Source organism: Musca domestica, unplaced genomic scaffold (genome assembly GCF_030504385.1).
Source record: "Musca domestica strain aabys unplaced genomic scaffold, Musca_domestica.polishedcontigs.V.1.1 38, whole genome shotgun sequence".
Taxonomy (NCBI): domain Eukaryota; kingdom Metazoa; phylum Arthropoda; class Insecta; order Diptera; family Muscidae; genus Musca; species Musca domestica.
This window is the reverse complement of record NW_026712324.1, coordinates 5705796-5721837: the sequence shown is the minus strand read 5'-3', so window position 1 is coordinate 5721837 and position 16042 is coordinate 5705796.

The window sequence follows — 16042 nt, the reverse complement described above, 5'->3', positions numbered from 1 at the left end:
TTAAAAAATCCACGTCTATAGTCCCTTAAAAATTCTTTCAAAAAAATCCACGTCTATAGTCCCTTTAAAAATTCTTTAAAAAAATCCACTCAAAGTCCTTTAAAAATTCTGTATCCCTTATAGTCCTTTAAAAATTCTTTCAAAAAATCCACCCTATAGGTCTTATAGTTATCCCTCTATAGTCTTTAAAAAATTCTTCAAAAAAATCCACGTCCTATAGTCCTTTAAAAATTCCTTTTAAAAAATACCAATCGTCTATAGTCCTTTAAAAATTCTTTTAAAAAATCCACGTCTATAGGTCCTTTAAAATTCTTTCAAAAAATCCACCGTCTATAGTCCTCCTAAAAATTCTTCAAAAAAGCCAACGTGCTATAGTCCTGTTTAAAAATTCTTTAAAAAATCCACCCTCTATAGTCCTTTAAAAATTCTTTAAAAAAATCCACGTCTATATTTCCTTTAAAAATTCTTGCCAAAAAATCCAACCCGTCCTATAGGCCTTAAAATTCTTCAAAAAAAATCACGTCTAGTCCTTAAAATTCTTTTAAAAAACCACGTCTATAGGCCTTTAAAAATTCTTTAAAAAAAAAATCCCACGTCTATAGTCCTTAAAAATTCTTTAAAAAATCCACGTCTATAGTCCTTGAAAAATTCTTGAAAAAAATCCACGTCTATAGTCCTTTAACTATTCTTTAAAAAAATCCACGTCTCTATAGTCCTTTAAAAATTCTTCAAAAAAATCCACGTCTATAGTCCTTTAAAACTTCTTTAAAAAATCCACGTCTATAGTCCTTTAAAAATTCTTTAAAAAATCACGTCTATAGTCCTTAAAAAATTCTTTAAAAAATCCACGTCTATAGTCCTTTAAAAATTCTTCAAAAAAATCCACGTCTATAGTCCTTTAACTATTCTTTAAAAAATCCACGTCTATAGTCCTTTAAAAATTCTTTAAAAGAATCCACGTCTATAGTCCTTTAAAAATTCTTTAAAAAATCCACGTCTATAGTCCTTTAAAAATTCTTCAAAAAAATCCACGTCTATAGTCCTTTAAAAATTCTTTAAAAAATCCACGTCTATAGTCCTTTAACAATTCTTCAAAAAAATCCACGTTGACAGTCCTTTGATAATTCTTTAAAAAATCCACGTCTACAGTCCTTTAAAAATTCTTCAAAAAAATCCACGTCTACAGTCCTTTAAAAATTCTTCAAAAAAATCCACGTCTATAGTCCTTTAACTATTCTTTAAAAAATCCACGTCTATAGTCCTTTAAAAATTCTTCAAAAAAATCCACGTCTATAGTCCTTTAACTATTCTTTAAAAAATCCACGTCTATAGTCCTTAAAAATTCTTCAAAAAAATCCACGTCTATAGTCCTTTAACTATTCTTAAAAAATCCACGTCTATAGTCCTTTAAAAATTCTTCAAAAAAATCCACGTCTATAGTCCTTTAAAAATTCTTTAAAAAATCCACGACTAAAATCCAGGACTATTAACTATTCTTTAAAAAATCCACGCCTATAGTCCTTTAAAAATTCTTCAAAAAAATCCACGTCTATAGTCCTTTAAAAATTCTTTAAAAAATCCACGTCTATAGTCCTTTAAAAATTCTTTAAAAAATCCACGTCAATAGTCCTTTAAAAATTCTTTAAAAAATCCACGTCTATAGTCCTTTAAAAATTCTTTAAAAAATCCACGTCTATAGTCCTTTAAAAATTCTTCAAAAAAATCCACGTCTATAGTCCTTTAAAAATCCTTTTGAAAATTCTTTCAAAAATCCACGTTTATTGTCCTTTAAATGTCCTTTAAAAATTCTTCAAAAAAAATCCACATTTTTAGTCCTTTAAAAATTGTTTAAAAAATCCAAAGCAAATGAAAAGTGACAGCTCTAAGCAACTTGGTTTATTTCCAATAACAAAACCAATAACATTAGCTTCTATGACAACCAAAACCAATAAAATTCTAATTCGAAGATAAAACCGATAACATTGATTTTCATGACACCAAATCATTTTTTCTTGTCGTTTTTAAAACCAATAGTGACAAAATTGGTTTCTATGTCAGCCCTAATAAAATGTGATGTAACAGTTCGATTGCCTTAAAATTACACACATAAAAATATTTTTATTAACCCAAGGTCTGGTGTGAAGATGGGATATATCTGTCCACTCCTTCTGGTACCTCCCCCCAAAAGGTCGAAGTTTTCAAACCAACGCCAAATCACAAACACAGATACCATCAGTAATATAAATACCAAATGTTTAGAATTTTATCTCCACCCCTACATCCAATGCCAAATATAGTACCATTAATAATGTTTCCGAAACCAGCATATGCATGAACCGCCACTCTAAACCAAACTTCAGATTTTAAACCACTAATTGTCCACTTCATATCAAGTTTATTCAAGTTTAGTACTTTTCGTACAATAATAGTACACATTTCCAAAACCACCTCCAATATCAATATCAAATTTCGGGATTCTAGCTCTATACCTTCACCCAATACCAAATTTAGTACCAAATTTAGTACTTTTCGTACAAATAATGGATGCATTTCCAAAACATCCAGCAGATCTCAACACCAAATATCATGAGTAATCTAAATATCAAATTTCAGAATTTGATCTGTATACCTTCAACCAGTACGAAATAGTGTACCATTCAGTACTTTTTGATCAATTATAGTACACATTTTCGAAACCAATTCCAAATGAACACATGAACAGCGACGCAAATAGCAAAACTCAGATTTTATTCACTATCTCTTCCCGAGTACCAATTGCACGAAATTTATTCAAAAATTTAGTACTTTTCGTTCAATTATAGTACACATTTTCAAAACCGACTCCATGTCTCAATTCCAGATATCAACAATGCCCTCAATATAATATTTCGCGATCCAACTCTAACCCTTCACCCCATGCCCAATTTAGTACCACTTAGTACCTCTCGAACAATTATAGTACACATTTCCCAAGCCAAGACAATATCTTAACCATAGACACCAACAGTAACATCTACATCAAATTTAGGATATCATCTATACCCAGATTTCATAATTCCACACTTAGTACCATTTAGTACTTTTCGTATACATTTTCAAAACCATCTTCTTATCTCAATTTCAGATACCAAGACCTAAATATCAAATTTAGGATTCCAACCCTATCCCTTTCACCCAATACCAAATTTAGTACAATTTAGTACTTTTCGTACAATTATAGTACACATTTCCGAAGCAACCCCCATATAAATAATAAATAATAAATAATATATATAAATATAAATATAAATATAAATATAAATATAAATATAATATAAATATAAATATAAATATAAATATAAATATAAATATAAATATAATATAAATATAAATATAATATAAATATAAATATAAATATAAATATAAATATAAATATAAATATAAATATAAATATAAATATAAATATAAATATAAATATAAATATTAGTAGCTTTCGTGGGCTTCTTGGTTTCATTTTCCAAACTCACTCTTTATCACAAACCTTTTACCAACAGGGACACCAATTTTTTTTTTTCAAAATTTCAGCTACAATAGTTCACCCTAAACCAAACATTTAAAATTCAGGAGAATTTTGTACAGTTCGTACACTTATTACACATTTCCAAAATCACCTACGTATATCAAACTTAAATTCCAACCTTTATTCTCATAACAAATGTCATGTTTTTAACTCTATTCGTCCACATAATACCAAATAATACAATTTTAGAACATTTGTGGCATTTTAGACCTTTCCGTAACCTTAAAATTCGAATTTTCAAAAAATCGCTTTGTTCACCTTTCCTACACTCCACCGGTGACTCTCATTCCAAATTTCAGAATTGTAGCTCATTCTATGTGTCCTTTGTATTGTATTTTTAGTACATTTGAGTACTTTTCATAGCCTTTTAGTACAAATTCCCCAAAAACTCGACCTGTTTCGTCTGGGCGTTGATTTTAGGTCAGTCAGTGGATTTTCAGAAATATTTTTCAAGAACCAACATTTATAGAATTTTTTTTTTAATTTTTACCATAAATAACTGTGCTGCAACATTAGCCTCTTGAATTCCTTTTTCCATCAATCACCCTATTTTATGTTGAAAATTCCACTTTTTTCCTTCTTCTTTGCATTACCAGCCGATTGTTTGATTAAACCATTCCAGAATGTCATCTTGACATTATGGCTTGTATGTATGGACAAATCCGTTTCATGCGTCGTTTGTTATTTCTGATCGCTTCGGGTTTTTTTTTTTTGCTTTTGTTGGGCAACAACAAATCCGCTCCGCTAATATGTTGAAATATCTCAGCAGATGGACAGAGTCTGGTTGGTTTTGTTTTTCTGTAACTGGCCGATGACAAACTGTCGATTGCGAATCAACGATAAAATTATTTAAGTAAATGACGAAGACAATGATGAGGATGATGATGAGACAGACACTTGAAGTATTTTTAAAGAAGCAACATGAAGTGATTTCTTGGTGTTGTTGTTTTTGTTGGTGTTTTTGTAATCGTTTTACGAATGTCAATATCATCGTTTTATTGTCGCATGGTAATTTTTGAAATGTGTTGCGGTAAATGACTCAATCTCTGACTGATGATCTTGATAAGCAGAAAGAAAATCGTATGCAATGCGATTGTGTTGGATAGGAGGATTTCGGAACAGACCAAGGATGGCAAGGTCTTGTCACTGGAGCAGAACCGCGGGTTTGCCCCCATTGCAATCATAAAATGCATAATGATTTTATTTAAATGATGAGGATTGGAGATAGATAGGTAGGTAGGTATCTACCACTTGAAACCGCAACAACAATTTAGAATGATGATTTCCGTTGATTTCGATGACGTTTTGCTTTAAATATTCATTAAGAGTTGCTACGTTGTTTGTCGCAAAGGAGGATTTTTGTATTTGAATAAACAAAAAATTGGAGATGATTTTGCAATCAGGGGAGTATTGAGAGTTTTTTTTTTTAATTTTCTGAATGATCGATGAAACATTTCGCTGACATTTATATCCTCTTAAAATCGCAAAAAATGAGATCCATTAATATGCCATGATGGATGTTAATTGTGCGAACGCATGGCTTTTAAATTTTTTGAAAAAATTATATGAAATAAAAAGGAGCAATTAAACAAGTAAAAACCAGTAAAGAAAGTCTTAAAGTCGGGCGAGGCCGACTTTATGATACCCTACACCACTTTGCTAATGTAGTAGAGCTCCACATAACAATTAAAAGTTTTTATGGGAGAATTCAATCATACAAGCAACGATTATAATTATAATTTAAAGTTCAAAGGACTAAATATGCCGAAGCATTTGTATCTTTTAAATTCGGACTGGTGCTAATTTAAAATCGGATGAGAATATATATGGTGCTATATCCAAATCTGAACCGATCTCGATAAAATTTGGCAAAGATATTTCTGAGCTGTATTTGATATATTTCCCTGAATATCGTTGTTACGGAGTGCATATTACGGTTGAGGGTAACAAATATAACAAATCGGATGAATAACATATATGGAAGCTATAGCTATATCTGAACCGATCTTCACCAAATTTGACATACTAGCTTTTAGACTCAATTCGGTCGTAAGTGCCAAATTCCATCCCATTGGGGCAAATATTAGACATTTGGGGCACAATAAAAGGTAAAATGGACGAACTTATATATGGGAGCTATATCCAAATCTGAACCGATCACGATAAAATTTGGCAAATGTATTTCTGAGCTGTATTTGATATATTTCGCAAATATTGTGGTTGCAGAGTTCATATTACGGCTTCGGAGGACAAAATAACAAATCGGATGAACAATATATATGGGAGCTATAGCTATATCTGAACCGATTTCGATTTGGCATACTCATTTTCAGGCCTAATTTGGGTGTATATGCAAAATTCCATACAATTCGGGCTGATATTACACGTTTGGTGCACAATAAAAGATAAATCGGGCGAAGATATATATGGGAGCTATATCGAAATTTTGACCGATTATCTCCAAACAAATGGTCTGTGCAAAATTTCATCTGGATCGGGCAGTAAATGTGACCTGTACTTTGTTTACAAAAATACATGGACAGACGGACATGCATAAATCGACTCAGAATGTGATTCTATGCAGATCATCAAAAGGAACTATGGGTCTATCTCGTTTCCTTTTGCCTGTTACAAACAAATGCACAAAGACATAATACCCTGACCACCTTGTGGTGTAGGGTATAAACAAACAGTAAGTTTGGCCGTACCGAACTTTAATACCTTCCACAATTGGGTGAAGAAACATTTTCATAAAAAAAAGTATCTGAAGTATCAAATGTGTTCCACTTTAAGCTACAAATACCAGTAAGACCGTTTGGATAATGCTGTTAACCTTTTCAAAAACCCATAAAGTGGGTGAGACCGTTAGATGGGGACCATACCAATCCGGAAACCTCTACAGAAAATTGTATACTTCAAGGATTGTTATCTACCCAATCTTCTTAAATACCAAATTTCAAACAATTTCGTGAGTAAATGTGACTAGACCGATGGGTATCGTTTTATGTGCGCTATGGGAAAACGTGTACCCAAACATTCAATGTTCCGTCACCGGAGCTAGAACCCATTGCGAACTATCAATACCAAATTTTAGACATATACGTGGAAAAATGTGGCAAAAATCATCAAAATACTGAATATCCCGGGGGTACCATTATGTGGGATCGATTCGGAAACGTGGACATAAACAGACCATGTTCCGTCACAGGAGCTATAATCCATTACCAAACTATAAATACCAATTTTTGGACAAATCTGTGGATAAAATCATCAAAAACACTGAGTATCGGGAGGTACCGTTACATGGGGGCTATACAGGGTAAGATGAAAAAACTGCAACCAACTATGTAAATGTAAAAAAAAATTAAAAATTGACTTTGTTGCAGTTTTTTATTTCACCCTGTATACAGGTCCACATTTTGCTGATGGTTTTAGCCACTTTTTTAGTAGAATCCTTTAAAACTCGGTATATATGGGTTTTAATGGGATTAATAGCCTATGGCGATAGGTTGCCTGAATAGGTCCATGTCTTCTTACATCCTCCCTAGACAACGTTCCGAAAAAGAAAACGTGAACCCATATAGATAATAATCTGTAACAAGAGCTAGAACCCATTAATATATCTGTGAAGCTTAGTTTAGACAATTCCGTTAAAATTGTGAATAAAATCGCCTGAATACCGAAAATCGGAAGGTGCAGTTATTTGAGAGCTCTGGGAAAACTTGAACCATATGTTTGTGTGTGTGAAATTTGAAGAGAATTGGATGCCTATTTCGATTTCTTTGATTATTTTTCAAAATCTTGAATCCTATGTGGGGGATGTTCCTGAAGGAATCGTCCGATCTCTACCATCTTTATAACAAATGTTGTATTGATCGAAATATTGACATGTACCAAGGCTGAATGGAATCCGATGTTAATTTCGCGTTTTATGAGTTTGAAAATGTTGACCCTTTGTGAAAGAGGTACCAGAAGGAGTGGACCAATATGGCCCATCTTCACAACAGATCTTGTGTAAGTAGAAATAATGGGATGTGTGAAATATGAAGAGAACCGAATGCTTATTTCGGATTTTTTATTCAAAATTTTGACTCCTTGTAGTGGAAGGAATGGTTAGATCTCTACATCTTTATAACAGATCTTGTATTGATCGAAATATTGACATATACCAAGTCTGAATGGAATCGGATGTTAATTTCGCGTTTTATGAGTTTGAAAATGCTCACCCTTTGTGAAAGAGGTACCAGAAGGAGTGGACCAATATGGCCCATCTTCACAACAGATCTTGTGTTAGTAGAAATAATGGGATGTGTGATGTATGAAGAGAACCGGATGCTTATTTCGGATTTTATAATCGTGGTGGTTATTCAAAACTTTGACCCTTTGTGGGGGAGGTACCAAAAGGAATTGTCCGATCCTTACCTTCTTTATAACAGATCCTGTGTTGATAGAAATATTGAGATGTGGCAAATCTGAATGGAATCGGATGTTAATTTCACGTTTTATAAACTTCATGGATATTCAAAATGCTGACCCTTTGTGGGGAAGGTACCAGAAGGAGTAGACCGATATCGTCTTCACAGCAGATCTTGTATTGTTAGAAATAATGGGATATGTGAAATATGAAAAGAACCGGGTGCCTATTTCGGATTTTATAATTGGTTATTCAAAATGTTGACCCTTTATGTGGAAGGTACCAAAAGGAGTGTATCTATATATTGCATCTTCACACCAGATCGTGGGTTAATAAAAATTTTATGATGTGTGTAATTTGAAGACAATCGGACTCTTACATCACATTTTCAAAGAGTTATAATTATCCAAAATGTTGATCCTTTGTGGGGGAGGAACTTAATGGAGTGAACCGATGTTGTCCATTTTCTCACATGACCTAGCACTAATGCAAAGTTGGAGCAAAAACTAATGATCCTGTTTCTTTGTATGCAGTAAGATATTTTCTTTGAAAATTTCGACCTTTTGTGGGGTAGGTAACTGAAGAAGTGGTATTGCTCAACCCCGAACTCGATCTAAGTTTGATAATAATATTACGATGAACAAAGTTTGGACCAGATCGTGTTCTCCCCTCGAGAGTTATCGTGCGCACCAGCCAGAAAGACAGACGGACGGACGGACGGACATCGCCAAATCGACTCCAAATGTCCTGAAACGGATCTGTTCTCCCCTCGAGAGTTATCGTACGCACCAGCCAGAAAGACAGACAGACGGACGGACATCGCTAAATCGACTCCAAATGTTCTGAAACGGATTTGGTTTAAAGAGACCTAGGGTCTAAAACCGTTTTTCAATGAGGCACATTTTGGCCATATCTCTAGCCCTATCTCTGAGGGTATAATTAAAACCAGTAGGTTAAAACTTTGACTACAAAACGTCGAGAAACGTGGAGAAATAGTGCATCTTCTCTTGTCAGAAGACCATTTGACAGCCTTTTATCTCTATAACCATCTATTCCTTTATATATTCTAGATATAATATTTAAAAACGTATTTTTCCGCACACACATACATGCTTCACAAAATAATTATACAAAAATATAAACATAATTTACACATACATACATACATATGTGCATTCCCATTAGAATAAAATGTGTGAAATTCCATTGCGGTCTTGTACTGCCAGCCACGTCCAATTTCTTTAACACTTTGTATTTTGGTTTGGTTTGGCGTTTCTCTCTTTCGGCCCATCATAATTGTCAATTTGTATGTTAATTGAAACATTTTAAAAAACAATTACAATAAGAACAATCAAACAACAATTTATTTAACATTTAATTGCAATGCTATTTGAATACTTAAATAAAAAAAAAACAAATGCCATTCAAATGAAGAGTTTTCAATCGTGAAGTGGAGAGGGAAATTTTCAAATAAATAAATTTGATTTTTTTTTTCAAGAAATCCTCTTAGTAAAATATTATTAAATTTACATTTAATAGTAGTCATATTTACATATCTTTATTTATGTTTTTCTTGGATTTCTTTAATGCAATTAGACCCAAAAAAACGTAAATGTTTCGAATAACAAATTTATTTCTTATTCATAAAAAATTCAATAAAAATAATTGAACGTCTTAATTGGTTAGTCATCATAAAGTAAAATTTTATGTGAAAATTGTTGGTAGGCATATTTTGATATCAGAAACAGATATAAAAATCAAGTTAAAAAAACTATGCATCAATGTTTTAAATAACAAAACCAGTAAAGAAAGTCCTAAAGTCGGGCGGAGCCGATTTTATGATACCCTACACCACTTTGTTAATTTAGTTGAGCTCCACATAACAATTAAAAGTTTTTTATGGGAGAATTCAATCATACACCCTATGATTATAATTTAAAATTCAAAGGACTAAATATGCCGAAGCATTTGTATCTTTTAAATTCGGATTTGTATTGCCCATTTGGTGCGAAATTAATTTGAAATCGGATAAAAATATATATGGGAACTATATCCAAATCTGAACCGATCTCGATAAAATTTGGCAAAGATATTTCTGAGCTGTATTTGATATATTTCCCTGAATATCGTTGATACGGAGTGCATATTACGGCTGTGGGTAACAAATACAATAAATCGGATGAATAATATATATGGGAGCTATAACTATATCTGAACCGATCTTCACCAAATTTGGCATACTACCTTCTAGACTAAATTCGGTCGTATGTGCCAAATTCCATCCCATTTGGACATATATTAGACGTTTGCTGCACAATAAATGGTAAATCGGACGAAGTTATATATGGGAGCTATATCCAAATCTGAACCGATCTCGATAAAATTTAGCAAAGGTATTTCTGAGCTGCATTTGATATATTTCCCCAAATATTGTTGTTACAGAGTGCATATTACGGCTGCGGAGGACAAAAATAACAAATCGGATGAATAATATATATGGGAGCTACAGCTTTATCTGAACCGATTTCGATAAAATTTGGCATACTTATTTTCAGGCCTAATTTGGACTAAATCGGACGAAGATATATATGGGAGCTATATCTAAATTTTGACCGATTATCTCCAATTTCAATAGGGTTCGTCCTTGGGCCAAACAAATGTTGTTTGCAAAATTTCATCTCAATCGGATAATAAATGCGACCTACAGACTGACATGCATAAATCAACTCAGAAAGTGATTCTATGCAGATCATCAAAAGGAACTATGGGTCTATCTCGTTTCCTTTTGCCTGTTACAAACAAATGCACAAAGACATAATACCCTGACCACCTTGTGGTGTAGGGTATAAATACGTTAAAATAGTTTTGGCTAGAATTGCCTCATATAACAAACCCTCCTCTAGGTTTTATTTCAGAAAAAAAGTCTTACACAGATTCTCTAGCTTTGATGCGTTAGTTGGCGCCCAATCGCATCCTGTTGGTTTATTCCTACGCAATTTTGTGTTTCCATTTTCCCAATTAAAAAAAAAAATCTCCAACAAATGTATAATGTGCCTAATCCCAAAGACCAGAAAATCGAAAACGTCAACAAAATTTCTCATGTTTTTTTTTTTTTTTTTGGTAAATCTTTGTTATTTTTTTTTTTTTTTTGTCTTTTCTTCGACTGCTGTCCAAGTGCAGTGCGTGCGTGTCATCGCCAGAATTTCCATAATTTGTTGCTTTCTTAAATAAATATTTATTTGTTTGTTTAACATATATTTGAGAACTATTTTCTTTTGCTTTGAGACGGATGTTAGGCGACATCGAATTGGACAAATTCTTCAGCGTTGCATTCAAGAAAATTAAATGCATTTTGGATATGATGTGGATAAGGTGTCTGGCTGGCAGCGGGTTCTTTCTAATTACAACGATCGGCACCTTTTCTTTTTTTTCTTGTTGCATGGATTAGGTGTTTTGTTTGTCCAAAGGTATTGTCTTTGCGCTGCTGGGGATGGGTTTTGTAAGCTGGTGGTGGTTATTGGGTTTTTCTTTGCGTTTTCTGGGGATTATGTGTGTTTGGTTGCCTGACCAAAGAAAGACTTGGTGGCATGTTGATGACATTTTGACAAATGTAAAGATTTACAATTAGAAAAGAAAATACAGCTCAGGAAAAATGACACCATTGGTGCTGCATTTACAATTATTTAATAATGTTAAAATATGTAAGAACGAGGAAAATTAGAAATAAATAATAATTAATCAAGGAAATTGAAATTTGTATTGATGTCATCAAAAAAAAAAAACAAGTAAAAAAGCAGTAAGTTCGGCCGGGCCGAACTTTGAATACCCTCCACCATTTGGAACGAATTAGAAAATTTTCAAAAAATTTAAATCCAATAAAAATTCTTTTAAAATCTTTAAAATATCTAATATAGGAAGGTGCCGATATATGGGGGGATATACGATATTGTGGACCTATAAAGACAAATCTATGTCTGAGTGTAAAGTACTCACAAGGAACTCCTTGTATGGATTTTCAGATAATTCCATTGGAAAAAGTGGCTAAAATCATCAAAATACCAAATATAGGGGAGTACCGTTATATGGGGGCTATACGATATTGTGGACCTATATAGATAATTCTCTGCCGAGGTATAAAGTACCCACAAGGAACTCCTTGTGTGGATTTTCAGACAATTCCGTTGAAAAATGTGGGTAAAATCATCAAAATACCGAATATCGGGGGGTACCGTTATATGGGGGATATACGATATCGTGGACCTATATAGACAATTCTTTTTGAGGAGGTAAAATGCCCACAAGGGACTCCTTTTGTGGAATTTCAGACAATTCCATTGAAAAATGTGGGTAAAATCATAAAAATACCGAATATCGGGGGGGTACCGTTATATGGGGGATATACGATATCGTGGACCTATATAGACAATTCTTTTTGAGCAGGTAAAATGCCCACAAGGGACTCCTTTTGTGGAATTTCAGACAATTCCATTGAAAAATGTGGCAGAAATCATCAAAATACCGAATACCGTGGGGGTACCGTTACATGGGGGCTATACGATATTGTGGACCTATATAGATAATTCTCTGCCGAGGTATAAAGTACCAACAAGGAACTACTTGTGTGGATTTTCAGACAATTCCATTGAAAAATGTGGCTAACATCATCAAAATACCGAATATCGGGGGTACCGTTATATGGGGGTTATACGATATCGTGGACCGATATAGCCCATCTGTGCAAAATTTTAGCTTCCTATCTTAATTCGTTTAGACTGTAGCGTGATTACAACAGACGGACAGACGGACGGACAGGGCTAAATCGTCTTAGAATTTTACGCTGATCAAGAATTTATATACTTTGTTGGGTCTAAAATGATTATTTCGATGAGTTACAAACGGAATGACGAACTTAATATACCCTCCATACCTTTTTTGGTGGAGGGTATAAAAATAAATAAATAAAAATATTTTACAGCACAGAAAGAGAAAGGATAATTCGATTTTGCTCCGATTTTGCAAATCCAAATATTTGCGTAGGTCAGGGGCGAAAATGGACAATAGCAGTCAACTCCATCAAGTGCCTCTCAAACAAGAGGTCAAAATTTTAAATATCCATAAAGTTCATAAAACACTTAATTAATATTCGATTCCATTCTGACTTGGCACATGTCAATACTTCCATCAACACAAGGTCTATTATAAAGATGGTAGAGATCGGACTATTCCTTCTGGTACCTCCACCACAAGGGATCAAAGTTTGGAAAACGGTCATAAAATCGGAACTAAGCATCCGACTTCTCTATTTCACACATCTCATTATTTCTACTATCAAAAGATATACTGTGAAGATGGAAAATCTCGGTCCACTTTTTCTGGTACCTCCCCCACAAATGATCAAAAATTTGGATATCCATGAAGCTCATAAAACGCGAAATTAACATCCGATTCAATTTAGACTTGGTACATCTCAACATTTCCATCAACACAAGATATCTTATACAGATGGTAGAGAGCGGACAATTTCTTCTCGTAACTCCCCCACATAGGGTTCAAGATGTAGAGAAACAAAAATCGCATAGAAAGCGAAATAAGTATCCAAGTTCATCCATCCATTCATCTCCTTAAGTTTCCCACATATACATATTTTTGCTAAGACAACATCTGTTGTGCAGATGATATACATATGCCAACTCCTTCTGGTAACTCACCCTCAAAGGGTCACAATTTCCAATACTTATATATGTCATAACTTCCGAAATAAGTCGGCAATTCTTTAAACCTTGCAATATCTAAATATTTCTCTTAACCAGAAATCTGATATGAATATGTAATTTATCGGAATTTATGTTTTCGCATAAAATTGGATATAAATGTTCGATTTTCTTCAAATTTTCCACATACCAATATTTTTATGGGTATTAGATGAAGTATGAAAATGGTCCGCTATATCTGTTACCTCACGCATTTGTCCATATTTTCCAAAAATTTGCACATATCTCATATAAAGTGGAGGAAGTAGTCGAAATAGTCCACCTCTGTCAAGTTGTAATATTTATATCAGTCTTTGGAACCTCCCTCATAAACAGTTTGAAAAATCATATGCCAAGGCTGGGGGTATACATCTGGCGGCAAAACATACTGATAATATTTTACTTGTTTTTTTTTTTTTTAATCTAGGTTTATGACCTTAAGTTTCTTTGAAAAAAAAAAAAAATTTAAATATATTCTTAACAAAATCACGATTTGGTGTTACTGTTCGCTCTTGAAAAAAAATGATTAAAAATTCTTAAAAAATCCACGTTGGGACTTAGTTAGTTATTTTGCGGAAAAATATTCTCGAAAAATCCAAAAAATCCAAATTCACGATTTGGTGTTACTGTCCGCTCTTGAAAAAAATTATTAAAAAAAATCTAAAAAATCCACATTGGGAAACTCGGGCGGGGCCGACTTTATGATACCCTACACCACTTTGCTAATTAAGTAGAGCTCCACATAACAATTAAAAGTTTTTATGGGAGAATTCAATCATACACGCTATGATTATAATTATAATTTAAAGTTCCAAGGACTAAATATGCCGAAGCATTTGTATCTTTTAAATTCGGAATTGTATTGCCCATTTGGTGCACAATTTATTTGAAATCGGATAAAGATATATATGGGAGCTATATCCAAATCTGAACCGATCTCGATAAAATTTGGCAAAGATATTTCTGAGCTGTATTTTATATATTTCCCTGAATATCGTTGTTACGGAGTGTATATTACGGTTGTGGGTAACAAATATAACAAATCGGATGAATAATATATATGGAAGCTATAGCTATATCTGAACCGATCTTCACCAAATTCGACATACTAGCTTCTAGACTCAATTCGGTCGTAAGTGCCAAATTCCATCCCATTTGGACAAATATTAGACGTTTGGTGCACAATCAAAGGTAAATCGGACGAAGTTATATATGGGAGCTATATCCAAATCTGAACCGATCTCGATAAAATTTAGCAAATGTATTTCTGAGCAGTATTTGATATATTTCCCCAAATATTGATGTTGCATAGTGCATATTACGGCGGCGGTGGACAAAAATAACAAATCGGATGAACAATATATATGGGAGCTATAGCTATATCTGAACCGATCTCGATCAAATTTGGCATACATATTTTCAGGCCTAATTTGGGTGTATATGCAAAATTCCATACAAAATTCCATACAATATTACACGTTTGGTGCACAATAAAAGTCAAATCGGACGAAGATATATATGGGAGCTATATCTAAATTTTGACCGATTATCTCCAATTTCAATAGAGTTCGTCCTTGGGCCAAACAAAAGATCTTTGCAAAATTTCATCTGGATCGGGCAATAAATGCGACCTGTACTTTGTTTACAAAAATACATGGACAGACGGATGGACGGATATGCATAAATCGACTCAGAATGTGATTCTATGCAGATCATCAAAAGGAACTATGGGTCTATATCGTTTCCTTCTGCCTGTTACAAACAAATGCACAAAGAACATAATACCCTGACCACCTTGTGGTGTAGGGTATAAAATGGAATAAAAGAGGAAACTTGTAAGTACTATCGTACCTACAATGGGCGGTTTCTAAAAATCCTCAATTATGAAATAATATTTGTCTACATAAACAAAATATAAATATTCCATTGATGTTTTCTAATGTTATCTTTGACACCATCACTCCTGCAAAAGACCATAAAAATTCCTATCTTCGCATCGGATTACCAAAAAAAAAACCCTTTATCTTTATCCAGAGTTTCAAAACAATTTCTTTCTCTGCTTTTCAAATTTAAATTTATGATGCAATTCCCCCATTCCCATTATGAATCCATTCGATTTGATATGGTGGTGGTGCTGGTGGTGGTCAGTTTAGTTTTAAATAAAATAACTCATAAAAATGTGTAATGTGATAGCTAAACAATAGATAAAATTATTGTTTACAAATAAAAGAATCGTTTTTATTGGAAATTTATGAAAAACAAAATTAAAAAGATTTTAGGGGGAAAAGTGGACATCCAAGTCGGCTTGCAGTAGAAAGA